The 27232-nt window shown below is 41.3% G+C and overlaps 2 pseudogenes; one reads left to right on the top strand and one right to left on the bottom strand.

Moving 5' to 3' along the window:
* Positions 1 to 6924: 6924 nt before the first annotated feature.
* Positions 6925 to 8483, top strand: LOC119050325 (nuclear nucleic acid-binding protein C1D-like; annotated as a pseudogene).
* Positions 8484 to 21479: 12996 nt separating this feature from the next.
* LOC119050426 (calreticulin-like) lies at positions 21480 to 26988 on the bottom strand (annotated as a pseudogene).
* Between the last annotated feature and the right edge of the window lie 244 nt (positions 26989 to 27232).

Raw genomic sequence — 27232 nt, 5'->3', positions numbered from 1 at the left:
CCCGGGGTTCAGACCATGACTCTAAAATAGTCCAAGAAACTTCTGGTCTGATTTTTGAGACACCAAACGACCTCCCCAAACCCATGCCCATTACAACGCGCCTCCCACCCGGAGTCATTTTGTTGAACAGAAGTGTCCGATTTGAGGTTCTGGGAGCTTATATTTAAGTCTGGTTTCCCTATCCACATTCCAAACAGCTGCAGTTACGTGAATTGTTAATAGGTGTGCGTGGGTGTCGTGGGGACTCCAGTCAACTAAATTTACTAATCATCATCTTTGAAGAATAAGTGCATTTTTTATTTTAATTTTGAAATAATTAGATTAATAGTTGCAAATGTGGTACAGACCTCTGTGGTCTGCCTCCCCAAAACCCATACATAATCTCTATCTGTGAGAAAAACATTGGACAGACTGATATTGGACATGCCATAAAATACTTAACCAGTATTCTTAAGGACAGAACAGAGGCGAAACCCAGTTTCCCTCAACACTTACTGATTACATAACTTTACAAAAGTAGGAATTTCACATGATGTGTGTTTGGTTGTATGTCATTTTATCACATGTAGATTCATGCAGTGCAATCAAGATACAGAACTATACTTCGGAATTGTTATATTATCTTGGAAAACCTCATTCATTCCTGTTCCTTAAAACCTCATCAAAATGCTGTTTGAGAATTAGTAATCATTTGTAAAATATGTAGGGTAGCATTTGACATACTGTAGGTACTCAATAAAAGTTATGAACGTTAATTGCCTTCCCACATGTCTGCAGACTTCTTCAAGAAATCATGGGTTATTCTAACTATATCTTAAACCTATTAATTCACATAATTCACATACCAAGTTGTACTTATATAACCTATAAATTCATTTCATTTTAGAATGAACATGTCATTTTTATCTGATCTTGGGAGACAAAAAGTAAAGTACCCAAGTATTAAAGTCTGAATGAACACCTGATTTTTGAGTTAATATGGCTTCATTGATCTGTGAATTTAGACAAGTCATTTATACATTCTGAGAATGTTTCACCAAGTGTGAAGATGATAATTTTATCATTACTTGCCCTGCTTAGATTTCTTACAAGCACATGTAAAAGTACATGAAAACTATAGAAAAAGCAAACAGAGAAAGTACATGGCTTGTCCAAGATCTCACAGCTTTTGCAGAAAAGAAACCAGAAACCTAGTTTGAATTGAGCCACTTTAACCCAGAACCCATACTCCTAACTTTATCCTCATGCTCAGAACTTCTGTGGCTTCAGGTAAAAAAAAAAAAAAAAAAAAGTGCAAATAATCAAATCTAAATGTACTGGAAATGTCCTTCTAAAACAGTTGTTTGTTGTTTTTTTTTTAAATTCAGGACATATGCAAAAACTGTAAAAACTGCCACTTCAAAGTTTACTTTTCTCCCAAGACCTATTTGGGCCAAACTTTAATTTGGCCCCAGCCCATGTGGTCAGTTGGTTGGGTGTGGTCCAGCAAACTGAAAGGTCAACTGTTCAGTTACCAGTCAGGGCACAAATCTGCATTGCAGGTTGGGTACCCAGTGGGGGCACTCACAGAAGGCAGCTAATCAGTGTTTCTCTCTCAATTTATATCTCTTTTCTCCCTTCCTTCCTCTCTCTATAAAAATAAAAATAAAAATAAAATTTTAAAAAAATCATTAATCTGCCCTGGCTAGTGTAGCTCAGTGGATTGAGCACAGGCTGCGAACCAAGGGGTCACCAGTTCAGTTCCCAGTCAGGGCAGATGCCTGGGTTGCAGGCCAGGCCTCCAGTGTGGAGCGCACAAGACGCAACCACACATTGATGTTTCTCTCCCTCTCTTTCTCCTTCCCTTCCTAAAGGGAAATAAAAATAAATTTAAAATCTTTTTTAAAAAATCATTAATCTGAAAGGTTTCTCTTAATAGGCCTAAAGTGCAAATCAAGGCCCTCATCTTAGAGAAAACAAGCTAGTAATCTGAACTCTAAATTTAATCTCAGTGCACTTTAATGTTACACTATAACATTATTGAAAGAACTGCGGCATATATTTGTTAGCCTGTGTTACCTTTTTTTGATTGGTGGAAATGTTTTTTCTTTTTTTATATAAATTTAGACTGCGTTCACCTATCAGTCAGCAATTACCCAGATGATGTTCTGAAATAAAACACTTCCACAAAGAAATTGGGAAACAACTTCCCATATATTTCTGCTCTTAGGAAATTTATAATACACATTAGCATATCAAAACCTCTGAGCCCTTCTATGTTAAAAAATCCTATTTAGCCCTGGCTGGTATAGCTCAGTGGATTGAGCACGGGCCTGCGAACCAGACAATCGCGGTTCCATTCCCAGTCAGGGCACATACCAGGGTTGCAGGCCGGTTCCCTGCAGGCCAGTTCCCAGCAGGGGACCCACGAAAGGCAACCATACATTGATGTTTCTCTCCCTCTCTCCTTCCCTTCCCCTCTAAAGATAAATAAATAAAATCTTAAAAAAAAATCCTATTTAATTCCTTTAACATTTCCAAACTCAGATGACTAAGGAAGCCTGCAAATCAAAGAGCCCTCTTTAGTGCAACTTGTTGCTTGTTTTGTGAATACATATGTATTTTTGTATGAGTACTTGCTGAGACTTCAAAGACTGAAGGTAAGTGTTTCAGAAACCACGTTAAGATTCCTTGACTTAAAGTGATCATAAAAATGAAACTGGGCAAGACTGAGTGAAGTTTAACATCCGCTATGTTGTTGATGTCTCTCTGCACATGGAGTTGAGAGCAAATTCTCCTAACATAGAAAATGTACTGATTTTCATGGCCAGTCTATTTCAAAGTGATGGCCTTTTGAGTGTCTCCAGCCAAACCATCTTGGGCACAGGCGGTGTTCACCTAAAGGAAGTATAAATTCCCACTGGGAAAAGGAATTTGCTGGAATCAGAAATGTGGGTTCAGAAAGCAGGCCTGATTGATACAGAAAAAGCATCTGACAAATTCCAACATCCATTCAAGGGAAAAAAAGAAAACCTCTCAGCAAACTAAAAAGAAATTTCCTCAACTTGATAAAAAATATCTACAAAAAAACTCTGCAACTAACGGCTTACTTATGGGTAAAAACTGAACGCTTTCCCTCTAACATCAGGAACAAATAAGTCAAGGACATCCATTCTCAATACTCCTTTTCAGCACAGTACTGGAAGTTTTGGAACTTAATAGAGATCACTGCAACAAAGCAAGAAAAAGAAGTAATAAACAGAGAGAGCAATCTTTCACCTCCACCCCTCTCTTTCCCTTGTGCAGACTGGTAGCAGAAAACCTGGTAGTGGAAAAACCTAGTAGTGGAAGAAGAGACTGAGACCTAAAAGAAAGCAGTTGCCCCAAGTTTGCAGACGTTGATTGACAAGGAGTCAGCAGGGGCTCCGGCTGAGAGGACGACTGTGTCTGGAGCTACGTGGGAGCAGAGAGACAGAAGCAAAGCTGACTCTAGAGCTTACATAGAAAACACTCTCCCTGGGGGTTCCTTAGTAAATGCTAGGGGGATTCTGAATGGCTGGCTGAGGTCATGCCATGGAAGCTAGAATCTGGGCACATTTACAACACACTCCAGTAAAACCTACCGCGTGCGCACGCGCACACACACACACACACACACACACACACGAGCCATATACAAACATTGCGTTAAACACCTTTGATGTCGATGAAGGAATCTCTAAACTAAAATATATATATATACATATATATATATATACACATATTAGAAATCATCACCCTATTGTCCGAATTAATTACCCTCTCTTCTGAAGTTTCAGGTTGATTTGCTTCATTGCAAAGCAGAATCTGATGAAGTTCTAATGATTTCCAATGGAAAGGCTGATTCCTAGGAACTCCTTCAATCTGGCCTGATACTGACAGCCAGTACGTGTATCATTAAAATTCACTCTTGGGACAAAACAGCAATGAGATGGTGCTTAACAGTCCTTAGGATGGCTACTATCAATTTTTTTTAAAAAAGGAAAATAAATGTTAGCAAGGATGTGGAGAAATTGGAACCCTTGTGCACTGTTGCTGGGAATATATGGTGCAGCTGCTATGGAAAACAGTATAGCAGTTCCTCAAAGAATTTTAAACAGAACTACCGTATGATCCAGCAATTCCACTTCCGGGTATAAACCCAAAAGGAGTAAAAGCAGAATCTCACAGATATTTGTACACCCACGGTCAGAGCCTTATTATTCACAATAGCTAGACTGTGGTAGGAATCCAAGTGTCTATCAAAAACAAATGGATAAATAAATAATAATGAAATATTATCCAGCCTTAAAGAGAAAGGGAACTCTGACTTACACTACAGCATGGGTGACATTTGAGGACATTATGCTAAGTGAAATAAGCCAGCCTCAGAGAGACAAATACTGTATGATTCCATTTCCATGAGAGCTTAGAGTGGTCAAATTCCTAGACAGACAGTGAAATGATGGTTGCAAGGGGCTGCAGAGACCGGAAAATGAAGAGTTACTTTTTAAATAGGTGCCGAGTTTCATTTTTGCGACCTGGAAAGACTCTGTGGATGGATGATGGTGACGGCAACACAACATTATGAATGTATGTAATACAACTGAATCGTACACTTAAAAAGGGTTAAGGTAGTACATTTTATGTTATGTGTATTTTATCATAATTTAAAAACGGGGGGAAATGAAGGAAATTTTTTGAGATGATTAATGGGTTTCTCTTTATAAAGTATCAAAATAGAATCATATAATTGGTAATATTTATCTGTAAAACAATAATTAATAGCCTTGAATGGTTGTGTTTAGTTGAACAGAGTAGGATTTGGGTGCCAGGAATTTTTTGCTTGGACCTACTATAGGCAAGCGAATTGTGAAGCAGTCAGACACATAATCGTACAGCTGATTCTGTAATCATTAATGTAGATTAAATTAGTACATTTTAAAATGATTTTGTATTTCTTGTTACATACAGTCCATGCAAGTTATCAAAATACCTTGGCAATTCTGATCTCAGAGTATATATACAAATGGTTTTTATAGTTCGTGACCAAAATAAACCCAACCCAATTATGAATGCCTTGAGAGAAAGGCCTTGCATCCTCATATGACCTTTATCCCCGTATCCATTCAAAACATACATTATATTATAATGCCCAGAACATAGAAGCTACTAAAAGTAAGGCAATGAAAATTCACATTATGTTCTTTCCCTAGCATGCTTGCTACACATAGGACCATTAAAATTAAGAACAGTAATAAATGCAACTATTTCCCAAAGATATTTTAGCAAATTTGGAATCTCCTCCTCATTTATTTCATCCCTAAAAGAAGGTGTGGGAAAGATTCCAAAGAAAAGACTTTGTGCATGTGTTAGGGAGGAAATTCCGACATATGCGACAATGTGGATGAACCTGAGAACATTATGCTGAGTGAAATAAGCCAGACACAAAGGACAAATACCATATGATTGACTTATATGAGGTACCTGAATAGTCAGATTCATAGAGATGGAAAGTAGAATGGTGTTTGGAAGGACTGAGGAGAAAAGAGGATGGGGAGTTATTGTTTAAAAGGCAGTTTCAGTTTTGCTAAATAAAAAGAATTCTGTGGCTGTACTTAATGCCACTGAACTGTGCACTTACGAATGGTTAAGATGGTACCCATTACACACCTATCAGAATGGCCAAAATAAAAAAAAAACTGACAATGCCAAGTACTGGTGAGGATGCAAAATGATGGAGCCCCTTTGGAAGACAGTATGGCAATTCTTACAAAGCCAAACCTAGTTGCACTATATGGCCCAGCAATCACACTCCTAAGCATTTACCCAATGATGTCCACACAAAACCTGAATGCGATTATTTACAGCAGCTGTATTCAGAATTGCTAAAACTCAGAAGCAACTAACATGTCCCTTAATAAGTGATGGAAGAAACACACTGTGGTACATCCGTACAACAAATTATCACTCAGTGATAAAAAGAAATATGCATTACCATCAAGCTGTGAAGGGCATGGAGGAACCTAAATGCATATTGCTAAGCAAAAGAAAGAAGCCAAACTGAACAGACTGTATACTGTATGATTCCAACTGTATGGCATTTGGAAAAGGCAAAACTACGGAGACATCAGAAAGATCAGTAGTTGCCAGCAGCAACTACTTTGTGGTGAGGAGGGAGGGATAAGTAGGTGAAGGACGGGGTTTCTAGGGCAGTGAAACTATGTGTGATACTTTAATGGTGGATACAGGATATTATGCATTTGTCAAACCCCACCGAGTGTACTCAGAAAGAGGGAACATTAATGTAAACTATGGACTTTAGTTAATAATAGTGTATTAGTATTGACTCGTGCACTATAACAAATATGCCATACAAATGCAAGACATTACCAACAGAGGAAACTGTTCAGGGAAAGGGGTATGTGGGAATTCTCTGTACCATATGCTCAATTTTAAAATTAAAAATGTTCTGAAAATTGAAGTCTATTAAAAGGAGAATTTTTTCACCATTTTTAAAATGATTTTAAAGATCCACTGCCAGAATAAAGCAGGAACACAATCCACATTTGTTTCTCATCATTAAGAAGGGATTAGAGTCACCACCCTCATCCCCAGTTTTTCCAGATACAGCTTTGTTTCATGTCGGAGGTACCCCGGTATCCTGGAAAGGGGCCAGAGCTAAGGCCGCCGCTACAGGATGTTTATATCACAGGAGGGAAATGCTGTCAGGGGTAACGGTGGCAGGTTAACTCCAAATATTGCATCTAGTGCAAAAAATCAGACTTATGAGGTTAATGCCTATTTAGGAAGTACTGTTCTTTAAAAATGGCTCTCCTAGACTGAAGTCATTGCCACCAGACTGCATTCCAGGAGACAGGAGTGGAAGGTCCAGGGAAAGTTCATCATAATGGCAGAAGGAATTAAGACTATCCAGAACAAATTCATGAGTATTTATCAGCCTTTGAAGATTTCATTGGTGCTCTGGATGCTGTAGGCGAGATGCTGAAGATCATGATGTTTGTCTACAGAAGTGAATTCTCCCAGAAGTTGGACACACCTGAACAAGCAAAAGTAGGTTCAGTTTCTGTTTACACATTAAATTCAGTATTTTAGAGGCTTATTTGGCAACTCAGGGAGTTAATCCTAAGGAACATCCAGTAAAGCAGGAATTAGAAAGAATCTGAGTATGCAGGAACAGAGTCAAGGAATAAGAAAGAAAAGCCTGGCTCAGCCAAAAAACCCAATAATCCAAAATTTAAAAGGGGCAAAAGACCTTAATAGACACTTCTCCTGAGAGAACATACAGATGGCCTATAGGCATATGATAAGATGCTCAACACCACTAATCATCAGAGAAATGCAAAATAAATGAGATATCACCTTGCACCCGTCAGAATGGCCATCATCAGTGAATCAACAAGTGTTGGTGAGCTTGTGGAGAAAAGAGAACCCTCATGCACTGTTGGTGGGAATGCAGACTGGTGCCACCGCTGTGGAAAACAGTATGAAATTTCCTCAAAAAATTAAAAATGGAACTGCCTTATGACCCAGTGATTCCAATTCTGGTAACATATCCAAAGAAACCCAAAACACTAATTCAAAAGAATATTTAAGGGTGGGCAAAAGTAGGTTTACAGTTGCAATACAACTAAGTAACACAATTAATAAATAATAATACAAGAGTAAAGTCTATGTGTTGCGTACTCACGACTGCAAACCTCCCCTTGCCCACCCTGTACCCACCCCTATGTTCCTTGCTGCACTATTTACAACAGCCAAGATTTGAAAGCAGCACAAGTGCCCATCAGTATATGAGTGAATGAAACAGCTGTAGTACATTTACACAATAAACTACTCTGCGGCCCTAAAAAAAGAAAACAATTTTATCTTTTGTGACAGCATGGATGGACCTGGAGAGTAGCATGCTAAATGAAATAAGCCAGTCAAAGTAAGGCAAATATGTAGCATATAATTGCACTTATATGTGGAATCTATTTAACAAAACAAAGTAGAAACAGACTCATAGAGACAGAGAACGGACTGACAGCTGTCGGAGGGGAGGGGCTGTGGGGCTGGGTGGAATAAGTGAAGGGATTCAGCACCCCCCACACACACACGCCAAAACTCATAAACACAGACAACAGCAAGGTGACTACCACAGGGAAAGGGAGCATGGGGCAGAAGAGGGTAGAGGGGGGGTCACTGATGGTGACAGATGGAGGCCTGACTTTGGGGGCTGAACACACAGTGCAATATGCGGATGATGTATTATAGAATTGTACACTTGAAATCTGTACATTATAATTTGATTAACCAGTGTAACTCCAATAAATTCAACTCAAATAAGTAAATAAATGTAAAACAGAAAAAGGTTGGCAAGCTGAACAGAGGTGTAGCTTCAAACTTTGTAAAAAAATGCCTTTTGGAAACCAAAATGTAAAATTTTATCCAGCGTTGCCAATAAAGGAAAAAGTAGAAATTAATCTTTTGGTTTTGATGTATATATGTTCAAAACGTACACCACTTTTATTGTTTTACACAAAGTAGATGATTATGTGGCAATGCAAGGTTTAAATGTATTCTCTATGGAATTCATAATAAAATTTACATTTAAATTTATAATGCCAAAATCATTTTTCCCAGAAAAATTTAGTTATCTTTATTAATTTTCCTATAGAATACTGTGAGGCTGTTTTTATTTGTAGTTTACCATCTCTTTTGACAGAACTCATATTTCCTTATATAGGTTAATCTTGCAAGGATTACTTTATAGGCAACTATGAAATTTAAGTTAAATGGTTTTTATAAAAGGTTGTCTATTTTAAATGAATGATGACTTTATGAAGTATGATATCTGAAGGCTAAAGCAGAAATACATATTTTTCCCTACATTTTCCATACTGCAAGAAAAATTAAATTACTTAAATGTCCATTTTTTTCTTCCTGTGTAGTTACTTCATCATGTTTCCATGATTTTGGAAATTGTTTGTTTTGACATTTGAAGTGTGAATTTAAGACTTTAAAGTTACGTTTTAATTCTTGGCACTTTGCCTCTACCATTTAAAGTAAAAAATATCTTTACTGCAATATTTTTAGATAGGAAATGAGGTTGTATATTAATGGCTGAATTTTGGCATAATATCTGTATCCTATTAATGAAGGATGGAAATGTTATGGGGAGAAGAACAAGTCTCTAGTAATTTGCATACACTTACTAGGTTTGTAGGAGGGTTTTTTGTACTTCAAAAACTGGAGTTAATTATCTTCAAATGTGGCAATGTTTCTCCATTTCTTTCTTTCACATATCTTTACTGGTTTTTTCACTTCTGCTGTCCTCATGATTTTCTAGCCTTTTCTACGGAACGTGTGTGACACTGTATAAAATGAGAAGTCAAACAGATGATCTCATATGTATGATGCAATGTTTGGGAAATGTACTAATACACAATTTACTTTGAAATGCATCCAAAAAAATGGATGGATGGATGGATGGATGCATGCATGCATGCATACATACATGGGTGGGTGAGTGAATGGATGTGTGGATGGATGGATGGATGGATGGAAGAATAAATCCAAATGGGTAGCTATATGATAAAGCCAAGTATCATAAAATGGTAATGGTGGAATCTAAGTGGTCAGGATACAAATGTTTACTATGAAGTCTCTCAACTTTCGAGGGTAAAATTTTTCATAATAAAATGTTTTTTAAAAGTACATACCAGAATGAAAATATAAAATGTAACACTTACAGTCTCCCTCCACTTCATTCCAAAAGAATCCTTTTCTAGTGCAGCTTTGTCACTAGTGACTATGAGCAAGCTGCTAAATCTTCCTCACTCAGTCGCCTCCTGTGTTAAATTATGAAACTGGACAAAATCAGCAGTTTCCAAATGCCATTTTATGTGTTGGCGGCATCGGAGTCATTCTGCAGCCCCACTGTAGACCTATAAAATTAGAATCTCATGGGATCTGTGTTCTTACACATGTACCCCGTGGGGTCCGATACCAGTGAGGGTTGTTAACTCTTTGACTACAATCTCTTCCCATTCTGGAATGAGTGCCTGTTTATATAGACCCCTTCCTAGGAACACGGGTTCTTAAATATTTTAAGGCTTAGGAACCTTTTTTTCTTCAAAGATTTTATTCATTTATCTTTAGAGGAGAAGGGAAGGAAAGAGGGAGAGAAATATCAATGTACGGTTGCCTCTCATGCGTCCCCTGCCGGGAACTGGCCTGCAATCCGGGCATGTGCCCTGACCGGGAATCAAACCATGGCTGTTTGTTTCGCAGGCCTGTGCGCAATCCACTGAGCTACACCAGCCAAGGCAGACTTAGGAATCTTGTTAAAATATAGATTCTGGGGGCAAGGGTCTTAGGTTCTGCATTTAAGAAGTTCCCAGCTCTGAGGCCAATGTGCCTAGACCATATTTAAAGCAGCCAAGAGCTAGAAGACTGGAAGCAAAAGTAAAAACAACTCACTATACTTACCTGGCCTCAGTTCTCCTTCATGACCAAACTCACAGGAAGTAAAGCACATTAAACATCTTCCACTTCTGAATTTAATATAAAATAGTCATAGAGAAAGCCGAGTGCCTTTTTCATATGAGCAGCCATTATTTATGGAGAAAAGCTCAATGTGGCATTTAATTGAAAGGGCGCGTGATCCACTTACCTTTGACACTTCCAGGCAATTATAACAAAGTTCACCAGGCTGTTCTAGACTAAAGAGAGACACCTTCAGAAGCTATAAATATGACAAGGCTAAGGACTTACTGAAGCCTGAGATTAAAGAAAAAAGACTAAGAAAAAAATTGGTTTTAAAAGCAAACAAACAATGGCAACTCATTGGATGTTCACTAACACACCTGTGAATTTCATTTCCTTTCCTCATTGCTTTCATACGCTATCGGATTCGCCTTTCTAGTAGTAATTTTGCAAATATTTAATAAGACTTTATTATGCTTCAATCACTGTGCTAAATATTTACTAAGCACTAGCTATATACTTGGCACTAGAGACAGAGAAAACAATGACAGAAACGACAGAACAATGAAACACATATGATTTCTGTCCCTTAGGGTTTGCAGTCATGCGAGTGAACAGACATCAATCCAATCATCATCATAACAAACATGTGATTGTAAATGAGATAGGCGAATGGGCGTGTAAAGGACAAACTATCAGGGGAAATTGTTTTAGACTCAAGAAGTCAAGTTGGGATTTTCACCGTGAGTGCAAGAGAAGCTGACATCTACCACCTGAAAAGGTAGTATCAGTTGAAGAGGAAAGTAGTGAGAAGTACCTTGGGGGAAAGACTATCCTGGGTAGAGAATACTCTCTATGAAGGCAGTGGGCATTTGGCTTTTTCCAGCCAGTGGAGCTGGACTTGAGTAAGCCATGGGAAGAAAGCACAAGCTGAGGTTTGGGAGGAGGGCAAGGGCTTATCTTATGTAGGAACTGGTAAGTGTAAGACTAAGAATTTGGACTTTGTATTCAGTGCAAAGGAAAGCCACTTAACGATGGAGTGACATGAGCTGATTTGCCTTTAACCAGACCATTCTAGCTACTGTGTGAAGAATAAATTTAAAGACAATAAGCAGGGTCAGTCTAGGGAATGGCAAGTCAGGCACTCACCTAGGATGCAACATTTAAAGAGCACCTAGGATGCCCAAAGCTCCATGACCCAGATAGATAATATTTTAAAGCAATATTTTTTCCATTTAAAAAATTTTCTTGTTGTTCAAGTACAGTTTTCTGCCTTTTCCCCCTATCTCTTACCCTTACCCAAACCATCCCCACCTCCCTAATATGTGTAAATTCTGTGTGTGTGTGTGTATGTGTGCGTGTGTGTGTAAATTCTTTAAGCTAAAAAACAGCATATTTCATGGCCATTATTTTAAAATAAAAATTTTGGTTATAATTTAAATCTTTTCTTTGCTTAGCTACAATGAGTGCATCCACACACTTAAATTGAGTTAGTCTATGTTATTGGAAAATACTGTTAAAGACAATTTGACAAAGTCCATCAAACACTTGATCTCTATAAAAGCTGGCAAATTTTATGCTGCAAAATACATACTATGTTTCTCCATTTTACTGGGACTGTTAGTCCACCATATGGAGAACTAATGGTTGTTCTAAGTTATAGAATTCACAATACACCTGCCTTAAAAAGCAAATTGGTGCTTTTCTTGCATGGGATCTAAGAAGGAAGTTAGAAAATAAGTACAAGAAATTCACATGGGTGTATATCACTTATTTTTTATTAAAAAAAAAGTCAAGGACATGAACTCAATTAGAAAACAAGGAATCCTTGTGGAAATACATTGATGTATGTCAGCAAAACAAGGGCGAAATCAAGAAAGATGAAGCCATGGGTACGAGAACACAGCAACCAACCAAAGCCCAGGAGAGAGGACTGCCAGGACTCGGCAAAGTGGGAATAAGCTTTCCCCATAACACAAAAGACTGTGCTCAACAATGAGAACAAAATGCATTTCATGTCGCAGAGGGATAAAGGAGGCATGCATTTCTTCTGTTCAGTAGGGAAAAAGAAAGGGAACTGGAATTTGTGAGAATAAAAAGCTCAACAAAGCCACAGTCCAGAAAGGAAGCAAACTGAAATATGTCTTGATTCCAAACAACTAACGGAATTTAAGGAAAGCAGCGTTCTCTCAGAGGGGTCAACAGGTGGACCCATGAAAGAGGAAATGTTGTCCTAGAGTGACAGCGGTCCCTGCACTAATATTTACACAGTGATAAAATGCCAGTGTTGCTTAATGCCGTTCAAAGTTCAGAATCAGTTATAGACAAAACGTCGAATACTTATTTACAGCTACAGAACAGAGTGTAGCTGTCACTAACCTTGACGTCATAAAATTCGAAGGCAGAAAGCAAAAGCGAAGCTGAACAAGGAAAGGAGATGGGAAGGTGGGTGTGATCACGGTTTCATCGTGCATCGGGGAGACGAGAGGTGCTGTAATGAAGCGGATGAACAAGAAACAGCAGTATACCTGATTTTTAAAGTTATGAAGACTTCCAATAGAATAACTAAAGACACTAGAACTACCAAAAATGGATATGAGGGAGAAGAGCTTAAGCGATTAAATCCCTGCATTTTAAAGGTGGAATATTATTCCAAGTTATAAAGATGACCACCTCGTAAACAAAAACAAAATGAGTTGCCCCCGAGAAGCAGAACTGGGATGAGGAGCAAAGAAGGCGTGGCATTTGGGCTGTGATATTTCAGTACAAGTTCTCCAGCGTGACAGATTTTTTTTTTACTAAACATTAATTTAATGTTTTAGAGAGTTTAAAATTTATTTACCTTTAGAGAGAGAGGAAGGGAGGGAGAAAGACAAGAAGGGAAACATTGATGTGTGAGAAATATATTGATCAGTTGTCTCTTACATGCCCTCAACTGGGGACCTGGCCAGACCAGGCTTGTGCCCTCAGTGGGCACAAGTCAGTCTTTCAGTTTGCAGGCCAGCACTCAATCCACTGAGCCACACCAGATAGGGCATTAATTTTTTAATTTATATTTCACTGATTATGCTATTAGAGTTGTTCCAATATTACTCACTTTGCTCCCCCCCACCCAGCATTCCCCATTCCCTCAGGCTATTCCCACACCATTTGTTCACATCCATGGGTCATGCATAAAGTTTTTTGGCTACTCCATTTCCCATGTTGTACTTTACATCCCCGTGGCTATTCTGTAACTACATATTTGTACTGCTTAATCCCTTCACCTCTTCACCTATTCCTTCCATGTGGCAACCCTCAAAATGCTCTTCATACCTATGATTCTGTCTCTGTTCTTCTTGTTTGCTTAGTTTTTTAGATTCACTTGTTGACAGATTAGTATTGATTGCCATTTTATTGTTCATAGTTTTGATCATCTTCTTTATCTTAAATTCCTGAAGTAAATTTCAGTCCAGTTTCAGTGCATATATAAATAAAAGTAAAACCACACAACTACTCATAGAATGAGAGCAGCTCAAATTCTTGATCAAACAAATGCCAACTGAGTGTATATTATGTATAGGCACTGGGCTAGCTGATGAAAATTCTGTATCAAGACAGGACTAGAAGCACTAGTCCATCCCCAGCAGCACTCGAACTGCTTAAAATTTTAGATGATGTTTTCACTTAGTGCAGAATTTCTTAACATTGACTCCGTTGACATTTTGGACCAGATCATTCTTTTGTGGGTGTCTGCCCGTGCATTCTAGCATATTTAGCAGCATCCCTGGCTTCTATCACTGGATGCAAGTAACATGTCCTCCCCTCCCCCCAGTCCCAGTAGTGACATCCAAATATGTCTCCATACTTTGCAAAATATACCCTGGGGGTAATATTGTCTCTGGCTAAGAATCATTTTAAAATAAGAATCTTATTTATAAAGAACTAAAATTTAGTTTTGGAGGTAGTACCACTACTGTGCCAACCTTGCCTGTTGCTCACGTGATGAATTTGTCTTGCACACAGTCGAACATTCAGACCCGAGAAATGTAAACAACAATGCATTCTGATTCTTAGAAAAGATAACTGGGGTCTTGTGCACTGCAGTCTAGTGGCATTTCCAACTCACTCATAAATAGCAGAACAAATATGACTCGCTATTTTTAGCTGAGGGAGGTCTATCTTAAACCATGCATGGCTGATAAAAATGTGCTCTTAGGATTTCTCCTGAGTGAACCAGATGGTCTGCTTAAGATCTGCCCACAAGATCTCTCCCTTCTTTTCAAGTAAAAAGCTGTTTTTTACTTTCCACTTAAAGATCATATGCTTTTATATTTTTTCCAGGCTAAAAAAAAAAAAATCCAGGCCACATTAGACACTGAAGTAAACTATCATGAGTCCTGGGGTTCCCAAGCCTTGGGAAACCTAAGGAAATGTCACTTGACCTTCATGGTCTTCACCCTCATGTCACCTAGGTTTTGTGTACGTCCTTACAGTAACAACAACACACATACACTCCTTATTAAGTGTCAGGTATCATTCTAAGCTCTTTTACATGTGTTTACACTTATTTTTTTTCTTCTTGTCACCTAACGGATACATATCTAACAGATACAATTTGACAGATTTGCACATGCGTGCACACCCGTGAAATCATCGCCACAGCAAATGCATTCTTTGGCAAAAATACCACGGAAGGGAGGCTGAGCTCTTGTCCGTGCTTCAGGAGGCGTATATTGGTTTGTCCCATTTTTAGTGATACTATTTTTGACATGGCTTAAGGTGGCGTCTGCCAGGTTTTTCCACTGCCAAGTTATTAGTTTACCCTTAATACTTAATAGGTATTTTGTTATTCCCCAAACTTTCTCCCACTAGTTTTAGCATCCATAATTATTACTCAAATGGTTGCCAAATGATTTTCTAAATTCCATCATTTCTTCTATATGGCTTTCTCCTTTAAAAATGTTCCCCCCCTTTGTCTCCCCCCCCCCATTGCAGTCCTGTTCTTAACTCAATAGATTAAATCCCTTTGCTTTCATCATTTATTTTGATGTTCACGTCACCAGAGATTTGGTCAATTTGAGGTCTTTCATGTAGGCTTCTGTGACCTTGGTACAAAAAGATGTTCCAGGCTCACCTTATATTTGCCCCAGTCCTGGAATCAACCACTTCAAGAAACCTCAGTTCTTTTTAATAACTAACAGAGTTTAGAAGCCAACATCTGGTGCCCTGTGTACTCATTGCTACTGAGCTCTATGAACAGAACCTACATACTTGTGTTCACATACACTGTGGATGAAAAAGGGGGTGCACACTAAATCTGACATGCTCAGGGCGCCTGCAAGATGGCCTTATGAACTTAGAGATGAAAAGTTACCACATAGGGAGGTTATATGTTAGAAATTAAACAACCTCAGAGATGGAAAGTAACTACATTCCATGGTTATAGTTAGAAATTAAAACTTTCTAACTAAAGCCAGTTCATGGCAGTTATCATGTCCTAAGGCAGTATTTTCCCCTAATAAAGGTCAATCCTCTCTTTAACTGAGCCTGTCTGTGGTCTTTTTGCACCTAACATAACATACTTGATAACATACGTTTGGAATATCAAAGTTATTTGTTTTCTTTCTTTTTACCCTGGCACCCTCAGAGCAGATACAACAAATCCCCTCAGTGTTATTACCATGTTATTGTTGTTAACTATCCTGTACCCACAAATGTAAAAGAGGTAAGTGTCTATTTGTTTTCCTTTTTATCCAGGGCCAGAGATTTTCCCACTTTGGTTTTTTCCGTCTCCCTAATCTATCCTCAAAGGATTTCATGTAACCCTCTTACCTCTTCCCCTTTGATTCTGATGTATAAAACAAGTGGTAAAACTGCCATTTTCTGGGGCGTTTTCTCAATCCATTGAGATTTTGCTTCTCAGCCATTGTCTTCAGTTTGACTCAAATAAACTCACAAAAATTCTTAGAGGTTTGGACATTTCTTGTGCTAAACAACATATACATATATTAACATTTAATCATCACCACAGTTCCTATGAATTAGCTACCACTTTCATTAGTTTCATTTTATAGTTGAAGAAACTGAGCGTCAGAAGTTGGGTAACATGCTAAAGGTCTCCTGTTTAAGTGGTAAGGCCAAGATTGGAATGCAGGCAGTCTGGCTCCAAACCTATCCTCTGAACATAAACATGTAAAGATAAAGGTCGAGAAGGAAGGTTTTCTTACATCACCTAAGATTCCTGTTGAGTTCTTTGGCTATACTGTCATATCCTGCTTCCTACCTGGGAAATAGGAGAGCAGGGAATGTAATGCTGACCCAGGAATCAAATCCAAAGAGCAGACTGGTCACAGCATCGCTTCTTCCCTCTGGAAAGTGAAGGTTTACAGCCTGACTGGTGTGGCTCGGTGGGCTGGGCATCATCCTGCAAACTGAAAGTCACCAGTTTGATTTCCCCTCAGTCAGGGCACATGCCTGGGCTGTGGTCCCCAGCTAGGGGTGTGTGGAAGGCAACCGATCAATGTTTCTCTCCTTCTCTTTCTCCCTCCCTTTTCCTCTCTCTAAAAATAAATAAAGTATTTTTTCTTGCCTTTTTAAAATAAGGTATTTTTTAAAGAAAAGAAAAAAGATAACTAAAGGTTTGTAACTGTGCCAAATTTGCTATGCCTAGCTGTCTCTTCCTTAGGAATGAGTCTAGTCCTTAGGAATGTTCAGGGCCTCAGGCTTCTGGTGACCCTGCCCAGCAACCCAATGGATGTGCTAAGACTTCATCTCAAGCTGTGCTGAGGCTCCATGTCCTGCCGTGTCTTTGTTGCCCAGTGGAAGTAGGGCTCTTTCATGGAATCCTGACAAAAGCATTTCACAGACCCACGCATGGGAGATTGTGGTGTGGCAAGATTTATTCTGGGTAGAAGGCTGCCTCTCTGTCCCTTCTCCATCTGTCCCTCTGTGGAAAAAAGTCCAACTGTGTCTTTAGCAAGACAAAAACAAAGGCCAGTGTCCAGAGTTTCTTTTTCACATCATTTGGAGCCAGCAGGTGGCTGCTAAGTGGTCTCAGTGCCCATCCAGGTAGCTTTAGTGCTGAGCCTCTGTACCAAGGCCCCTGCCTGCAGCCTGTGCTGGGAGTCTGTGCAGCAGCTGTGCAAGGGCCCCAAGGTTACAGAGTCAGAACGCGTGGGAGTGCAAGGGGCAAGTCCAGGTCACCAAGAAAGAGCGCTTTTTTTTTTTTTTAACATTTTATTTATTTTTAGAGAGAGGGGAAGGGAGAGAAACATCCATATGTAGTTGCCTCCCACACACCCCCCACTGGGCACCAGGCATGCGCCTCAACCGGGAATTGAACCAGAGACCCCCCAATTCTCAGGCCAGCACTCAATCCACTGAGCCACACCAGCCAGGGCAAGAGACGTCTTCTTTGTTCCCTGAGATCATGTTACCTTGGGAAGGACCAAGGAGCTTTTTCAAAATAACCAATCAACTTTCCAAGCTTTTGTGGGCTTCTGATGGGTCCACCCACTAGCCAGTCGCATCCCTTTCCCAGGCTGGACTGGCAGGCTTCTATGGTCGAGCACCTTCTCCTGTGCCATCTTGACTACTTTTTTAAATTAAAACAAAGATTTTACCTATTTATTTTTAGAGAAGAGAAAAGAGGGACACAGGTAGAGAAATAGTGATGTGTGAGAGAAACATCGATCGGGTGTCTTGCACATGCCCTTACTGGGGACTGAGTACCATGACCCAGGCATGCTCCCTGACCGGAATCAAACTGGCAAATTTTGCTTCGTGGGATGACGCCCAACCAACTGAGCCACGTCAGTAAGGGCCATTTTGGCTTCTGTTATGCATGTGTTTACCTCCCCGTTTCCCCCAACAATCTAGTACCAGAGAGGAAAGGGAGGGGCAATGCTGTGATTCCCTGCAGTGTGGGAAGCTGTAACTCCCTGGCGAAGCAAACAGGCTCGTGCTCCCTGGTTCATTATGCACATCAGTGTCTGATGCCCTTTGCTTCCTTCCTTATTCATAACTAGTTAACGACCTAGGGTAACATATTCAAACTTCTATTTATGCAAACCAAGAGAACTAGTGTTTTTAAAAAAGGAGGATGAAGAGGATTGTAGATTTTTAGATACTGTCAAAGGAAATTCATTACTTTAAAATTAATCAAGAAATACTCCATGCTGGGATGTTGCAAAGTTTTTAATACCATTTGTCCAGAGAATAACTTACCTTGCTCATGACTATGTCGCTCTGAATGCAGCAAAAATATTAAGAGTTGACTGGTAAGCCAATTTAATTCTGACCAGGGAGCAAACTTAGGTCACGACACCAGCTGAATTTATCCTGGGGAGATTCTGTAATAGCAAAAAGAAGACTGTTGAGCATACTCTCAACTTTGGGAGTGATACCATAAATTTGTTTTTAAATCCTGTGATAGTAAAGCCAGGGATTCTTAAAAGAAATACAAAGGACTAAGAAAGCTCTAAAAATAATATTCCTACAGTGTCAGTGATCCCATTGAATAAGAAGAGGAGGTGTTCAAAGCAACCAATAAGCTATGCAGAGAACTCTCAGATGAGTTCAGACATGCCCAAAAGGTCAAGGATGAATGAGGAAATGTAAAACAAACTCTAGGTATAGTATGGCTGGGAAGCTACACCAAAAATTCTCTCTCTATAGACCAGTACATATCTGAAAAGTTGATACATTGCAGGTCAGTGGGGATTTGTTGAATTATTTACTAAATATTGCCTGGACAATTAGTTATCTATATGGAAAAGAGTAAAATTTGCTCCTATTTTACACCATAAACAAAATAATTAAAAGGAATATGAAAGTCCTAAACATCAATAGCAAAGATTTTAAACAAAGGAGTACTGAGACTGGGGAGAATATCCTATGACTTCAGATAGTAAACCGTGTGGGTTTTCTAAAAAACAAAATTAAAGCACACATTAAAAAAACAATTGATCTTGAACTATGCTAAAGTTTAAAAACATCTGTACATCCCAAAATACCATAAACAAAGTAAAAAGACAGGCTGAAGACTGAAAATATACTTGCAAGTACAAATGGATGACAAGGGATTAGTTTCTTAAAGACATAAAGAACTATAAGTCAATACAAAAAAGACAACCCAATATTGTAAAATAATGATGATGATGATGATGACAAGAGGACAATGACGATGACAGAGGGTATGAAAAAGCACAAGATCCCTTTATGGAAAAGGAAACCTGAATGGCCAACTAACATATAAAAAGTGCTCCCCTTCATTGCTGATCAGAGATGTAAAAACCACGGTGAGGTACAATTAGGTTGGCAAAAGTTTAAAATTCTGAGACTGTTAGCACTGGTAAAGACGTGAGGCAAAGGGGAAGCTTTGCTATAGGGCATGTTTATTACTCCAATTTGGAGAGCAGTTTGGCAGCTTACATTGAAGTAGAAGATGTACAAGCTCTAGGGCCAAGCAATTCTACTCCTAGGTAAATTTTCTGTGAGAAATATGTTACTTGTGTGCACAAGGCACCATGAAAAAGAATGGTGGACCCTGGCCAACTAGCTCAGTTGGTTAAAGTTTATCCTGACATGCCAAGGTCGCGGGGTTTGGTCCTTGGTCAGGGCACATACAAGAATCAACCAATGAATGCATCAGTAAGTGGGACAACAAATTGATGTCTCTCTCTCTGTGTCCCTCTCCTTTCTCCTCTCCCTCTAAAATCAATCAATAAAATAATGTTAAAAGTATATAAAAAAGAATGTTCACAGCTACATTGCATATAATAGCATTTGGTAACAACCTCAGGGCTCTATCCACTGGAGAATAAATAAATAGCATGTGGTATATTCATTCAAGGAAATCTTCTATAGCAGTGGCAATGAATAAATTTACAGCTATCAAGCCCTGGCTGGTATAGCTCAGTGGATTGAGCGCAGGTCTGTGAACCAGAAGATCAAAGTTCAATTCCCAGTCAGGGCACATGCCAGGGTTGCAGGCCAGTTCCCTGCAGGCCAGTTACCAGCAGGGGACGCACTAGAGGCAACCATACATTGATTAAATAAATAAATAAATAAATAAATAAATAAATAAATAAATAAATGAATTTACAGCTGTCTGTATGCCCACAGATGAGGCAGGATGACGAAGAATACATAAAGATTCGATTGACATACAAATTTAAAACATACAAAAAAAACCCTTCATACATTGCTTAAGGAACTATACATAAATAATAAAATTGTAACAAAATACATGGAAGTGAAAAACAAAATTTAGGGAAGTCAGTGTTTTGGGGGAAAATAATGAAAATACAATAATACAAACTATTAGTAACACTTTATTTCTTAAGCTGTTTGTTTCTTAACACAGGTGCTGATTCATTAATCTGCATGCCTTTTCATAAATCTCAAATGTGTCCTGGTATATTTGTTTATTTTTATTTGTTAGAAGACACAAAACTTAATTTAATAGAAATTTTGTAGTTCTTACATTCTCGGTGTGAGCTGAGCTGGAATCCACTGCTCCACCCAGAAGTGGTCCAGTCCCGGAGGCAGAGGAGGAAAGAAGGGGGTGAGGGTGTCAGGGCTCAAGCCTTAGGATCCCCATGCTTCCTCAGTGCTGGGGGGCTGGGGACCCTATTCTCGTCTCCTGCCCCTACCTGGGCTCCAGGAAGGAGAACAGATGGAATTTTAGGTCCGGGGCTTCTCTTCCACACCCCCCTTACCCCCCCCACCCCGGTTGGAGGAGGAATTACAGGATCAGGGGAAAGAAGGGGACAGAGGAAGGCAAAGATGTTAAGTAAGGTGAGGGGCTGAAGGAGAATCAGAGACAAAACACCAATGAGGGGGAGGAAACAAGGTGGGGGGAACAATACCAAAATCCACCCCAAATTGGAACCTGCCTGGAAAAAAAAAGGAAAGTTCTCCAATCTCAGAGACTTTATTTGGTGCAACCGCCTCTGTGGTGGGCAGGCTCAGGCCTCAGGCCAGGCCTGGACGCAGTAGTGTGGCCTCTATAGCTCATCCTTGGCCTGGCCAGCAGCAGCATCTTCTTTCTGCTCCTCCTCCTCACGGTCCTCTTCCTCCTCACCTCGCCTTTGTCCCCCTCATTATCATCCTTGTCTGACTCCTCCTCTTCCTTGTGCTTCTTGTCCTCGTCCCCCTCCTTTAGCCTCTGTGCCCCATCCTGCTTGTCCTTCATTTGCTTTTCTGCTGCCTTTGTGACACCCCATGTCTCATTGACAAACTGCTTGGCATATGCTTCATCGCTGGTGATGAGGAAGTTGTCAAAGATGGTGCCGGACTTGACCTGCCAGAGGTCTAGGCCCAGCATGGCAAAGTTTTCACAGGCAGACACTGGTATCAGGAGAGTACTTGGAGTTGTCGATCTCTGGGTAGATCCAGGTGCCTTTGTAATCCGGGTTGTCCGTCTGCCGGGACTTCCACTTGCCTTTGTAAGTCTGGGTTCTGAATCACTGGTGGTTCCCCCTCCCCGTCCATCTCTTCATCCCAACCCTCAGGCTTCTTAGCATTGGGGTCAGGGATGTGCTCAGGCTGTCCAGTCCTCAGGTTTGGAGTCTGTGGGATCATCCATCTTGGCTCACTCATCCCAGCATTCCAGCTTTGAACCATCAGGATCCTTTATCTTCTTGGGTGGCAGGAAGGCCCAAACATCTTCCAGGGAGCTGACTCCACCTGGCTATTGTCAATTTTCACAATAGGTCTTATCAGGTTGCAGTCAGTGTGTACAGGTGTGTGAATTCATCATCCTTGCAGCGGATGTTCTTGTTGATCAACATGTTCTTGCTCTTAAAGAGGACATGAACCTTCTTGGTGCCAGGGCCACAGACATCAGAGCCAAACATAATGTTGTATTCAGAGTCACCATGCATGTCTGTCTGGTCCAAACCCTTTGGAAATAGCTTCACATAGCTGCCCCCACATTCAGTGTTCCGCTCGGGTTTCACGGTAAGCCGCACCACCAGTGTCTGGTCCTTGTTGCTGAAAGGCTCAAACCTGGTGGACAGGGCATAAAAGCAGGCATCCTGGCTTGTCTGCAGCCCTTTATCTTTCTCCAGGCCACTGCAGGTCTTTCTATCACTGAGGACGAATTTTCCAAAATCCGACTTGTGTTTGGATTCAACCCAGTGGCTGGTCCACCCATCTCTGTCCGGAGACTGCTATTTAAAGCAGACGGTGGGACCATCGGCAGCCAGGCTGAAAAGGCCGAGCAGGCCCTGGCTGGCGTAGCTCAGTGGATTGAGTTCAGGCCTGCAAACCAGACAATCTCGGTTCGATTCCCAGTCAGGGCACATGACTGGGTTGCAGGCTGGTTCCCTGCAGGCCAGTTCCCAGCAGGGGACACACAGAAGGCAACCATACATTGATGTTACACTCCCTCTCTCCTTCTCTTCTCCTCGAAAGATAAATAAATAAAATCTAAAATATATATATGTATATATATGTTTATATATATATATATATATATATATATATATATATATATATATATATAAAAAAGGCCAAGCAGCAGCGGCTCGGGTAGCAGTGTGGTGGGTGGAGTGTGTGGCGGTGCATGGACCCTGCAATTCACTTCTCCAACAGCGGCTCTGCAGTAGGAACCTGCAATGTGTCATAGCATATTTAAAAGAAAACCCACCTTGGTTCTACTTCCTGACTGTACTGTTATCATGATAGAAACATATTTTCTCATCATAAGAGAGAGGTATTGCCCCTTTTCCAATCAAGCCTTTATGTTTTAGAATTTGAGTTCTTCTCCACTGGTGTGTATGTAGGAGAGTAAGGGGCAGGTTGCACAATAACTCCTCCGTGTTTCAGTGGCTGTCAGGAAAAAATTCTTCCAGCTCTTTCTTGGAAAAGGAATAAACCTGATGCTGAGGATGGAACAGTGGTGTGGAAGAGACTGGTGCTTGGAATGAAAAAAGGAGTAGCCTGACTAGAAAAAAAGGAGGGGACCTAGGGACTGGAAGGGGATTGGTTTCAGCGGTTTTCTTAAGAGGTGTAGACATGTCTCTCTTATGTGGCCATGTCCAGGGCTGTCAAGGTAAGTGCAAGGGGCCTTGACAGCAAAGCAAGTCTCTGTCCTGTGCCAGCCTGTTGGTGGTGGGAAGATGGTACTGAAGGCACCTAGGTGACTCTGCAGGACAACGGGGCCTGCTAGATGGAGGAGGGCCATAGCCCAGCAAAAGCATGCTCTGTATGGAGCAACAGCAGGAACAGAAAACTCAATGAACTGCGCCCTGTCTTTGACATCTACTAAGGCCAGGGGTTCTCTTAGGAGCCAATGAAGGGCTTAGGGAATCTTGTTTCCACCCATATTGGAAGTTCCTTTAGACAAGCCTAAGGAAGCTTAGGTTAATTTGAGAAAAACCAAGGAACGTGAGGTTTCTTCTACCTGAATGATTACACATTAAATTATCAGATAACTATGGCACAGAACAAAGGCTAGGGACTATTAAGAATAGGTCCAAATACAGAGAAAATAGTATCATGTTAGTAGATAACTGGAGGGAAACAGAGCAAGAAATCTCTTTTTCCTGTCTTCCCAAGAACGGAAAATAAATTCCAAACTAATGAACGGTCCAAACAAATAGTAAAACAAAGACACAGGTTCCTAAACAAGTGACTTTGTACAACAGAAGCACTAGATGAACCTATAAGCCAAGCCAGCAGTACAATTCAGCTTCCGAGAAAACAAGCCCCCTAGTGGACTGCACTGAAAAACTTGCAGGGTCAAATCACCTGAGGCAGAGGAAGCCCTGGGTGCCGACCCACCACACTCAGGCCTGAGGATTAGAGACTAGTCAAAAAAGTACTCAGAAGTTAGTGAAGCTGTGACAAGCTGTTCACAAGTGTGCCGACCCACTTAGAGAAAGCCTTGCATTCCCTGTGCTTTAAAAACATAAATATCCCTGGCTGGTGTAGCTCAGTGGATTGAGCGCGGGCCTGCGAACCAGACAATCGCGGTTCGATTCCCAGTCAGGGCACATGCCAGGGTTGCAGGCAGGTTCCCTGCAGGCCAGTTCCCAGCAGGGGACGCACAAAAGGCAACCATACATTGATGTTTCTCTCCCTCTCTCCTTCCCTTCCCCTCTAAAGATAAATAAATAAAATCTTTAAAAAAAAACAAAACATAAATATCATAAAACTATTCTCTTACACAGGTTTCCAAAAACCAATGTGCACTAAAGTATACTTAGAATTAGACTGTACGAGTTACTTACATAAAATGTCCATGTTTTAAGACTATGCATAGGAAAAAAAGGGTATTAGGGTTCTCCAGGGAAACTTAACCAATAGGAAATACATATAGTATAAAGAATTAGCTCACATGATTGTGGAAGCTGTTAAGTCCCAAGATATGCAGGGTGAGTAGGCAAGCGGGAGCAGATCCAGTCCAAAGACCTGCAGGCTTAGAGAATCAAGAGTCAGAAAGCAGGAAAAAACACGTGTCCCAGCTTGAAGGCAGCCAGCTGGGAGGGATTTTCTTATTAGAAGACAGGTGGGGTGGAGGATGGGGGAAGGGAGGGAGTGTCAGCCTTTTTGCTCTATTTAGGCCTTGAACTAATTGGTTGAGGTCCATTTTAGGGAGAACAACCTGCTTTACTTGGTATAACTATTTAAATCTTAATCTCATTCAAAAACACTCTCACAGAAACACCCAAAATAGTATTTGACCAAACACTGGGGACCAAGCGGCCCAGTCAAGTTGACACATAAAATTAACCACCACAACACTGACTGGTGTGGCTCAGTGGGTTGGGCATCTTCCTGCAAACCAAAAGGTCACCAGTTCAATTCCGGTCAGGGCATATGCCTGGGTTGTGAAAGGTTTTCTTAAGCTCTGCCAAGGAAGAAAATGCCAATCAGCCACAAAGTTAGGCAGTATAGAGCTTTATTGGGGTTTGCGCACCGGAAGAGGTTCTCCCATCCCCAGAGCGGGACCAGGAAAGTTGCGCCCAAGCAGGGAATGTGGTGGGGTTTTATTTGGTTGGCTCTCTTGGAGGGAGCTGGGGATTGGTCCCCTTTAAACAAAGTGACAATAGATCATTAGTGGTTCTCGTTGGGCTCAGGTTGCTATGCGGATATCCGCTTTGGCAAAGCCCGCCCTTTTGGCTCCTTGGTTTGACATCAGCCGTCTTTTCTGAGTTGTAGTTCAGCTGCCATTTTGTCCTACCCCGCCCATCCTGACATTCCGACCTCTTTGATAGGATAAGGGGCACCCAGTTCCCTCTGGCTACTTCCTGCTGTCAGGGAGGTGTAGAGGGGAGGAGCTAGAGGTGGACCATTTCTGGTTCCTCAAGGAGGGGCAAGTAGGTTTTCTAACAGCAGGAAGATAAGGGAGGAAGGGGTCTGGATTTGTGTGATCTGAAGAGTGTCCTCTAATAGTTGGAGAACACCGGTTCTAAAAGTGGAACAGGGCAGGAGGGTATGACAAAGAATGAATGGGAAAAGGGAAAGCCATCCAAACTGCAGCTAAGCAGGGGGGTTCGCCATGGGTGAGACTGGTTTGTCAACCCCCATGACAGAGATCTGGGAAGGAGTAAGAGGTCCTGAAAAAGATGGTAAAACAGAGTAGGTAGCCCCTATGTCCACTAGGAAAGAGATGGACTTACCCGCTACCTGCAGCGTTACCCTGGGCTCAGCAAGGGTGATGGGGGTCTTTAAGTTTGGGCCGCTTCAGTCATCGAGGAGTCCGAGAAGTTCTGGCATGGCCAGGGAAGAGTCCACACCTTGATCGGCTGGTCCCCGCGTGGAGGCGCTGGGGACAAGCCTCTAAGGGGACGGGCATCCCTCCAGTGGCCAAGATGTCAGCAATCAGGGCAAGCTTCATTGGTGGCCAAGGTTGCGGACACTGGCGGGCCCAGTGCCCTTCTTTGCCACACTTGAAACAGGACTCCGGTGGGGTATTCTTTGGCCCAGACTTAGGCTTCACCCCCGGGCCAGTATTTACCGCCAGCTGAAGGGCCACTAGCATGGCTTGAATTTGCAGGGCTACCTTTTGCTGTAGGCAAGCCTGGTGGGCAGGCTCAGCCTCTGCTTCCCGGTTATGGAGAACCTTAAATGCCGTATTTACCAGATCTCAGATGGGAGTTTGGAGGCCATCCTCAGCCTTTTTTACCTGGGGCCGACTGGGAGATAAAGTGAGTAGCTAAGACAGTGGCCCCAGCTTTAGAAGCCGGGTCAAGGCAAGCCTGGAGCACCATTGCCTCCATTAGTCTGTTGAGAAACAGTGCCAGATTTTCTCCAGGGCCTTGGGTGACCTCTCTGAGCTTATCATAATTGACTTCCTTTCTGGGCAGATTGGTGCATACGTGCAATCAGGCACTCGACCATTTGGTTGTGGCGCTTCCTACCCACCTGTCCTACCTGGTAGTCCTAGTCTGGTTCCGCCTCTGGCACGGTTTCAGCCCCTACTGGCATGAGGGAATTGGTGGTGTGGGTTTGGTCTGCATAAGCCCTAGCTGCAGTCTGGATGCAGTCGAGCTCGTCCGGGGTCATGGTGGATGTTAAAATGATATGCAGGTCATGCCATGTGAGGTCATAAGCCTGGACTAGGTACTGGAATTCCCTGATAAAATTGGTAGGGTTAGTGGAGAACGAGCCTAGGTGTTTTTCAATTGAAGAGGGGTTAGCGAAAAAGGGACATGGACCCGAACGACACCTTCTGCTCCCACCACTTCCTGGAGGGGGCAAATGCAGGAGTCTAGGGGCTCTAGATTCAGGTGGGAGTGAGTATGTGACC

This window comes from Artibeus jamaicensis, unplaced genomic scaffold (assembly GCF_021234435.1).
Source record: "Artibeus jamaicensis isolate MK-2021 breed Jamaican fruit bat unplaced genomic scaffold, CSHL_Jam_final contig_465, whole genome shotgun sequence".
Taxonomy (NCBI): Eukaryota; Metazoa; Chordata; class Mammalia; order Chiroptera; family Phyllostomidae; genus Artibeus; species Artibeus jamaicensis.
Note: the sequence above shows the minus strand (reverse complement) of the source record. Positions and strands in the feature narration are given on the sequence as shown.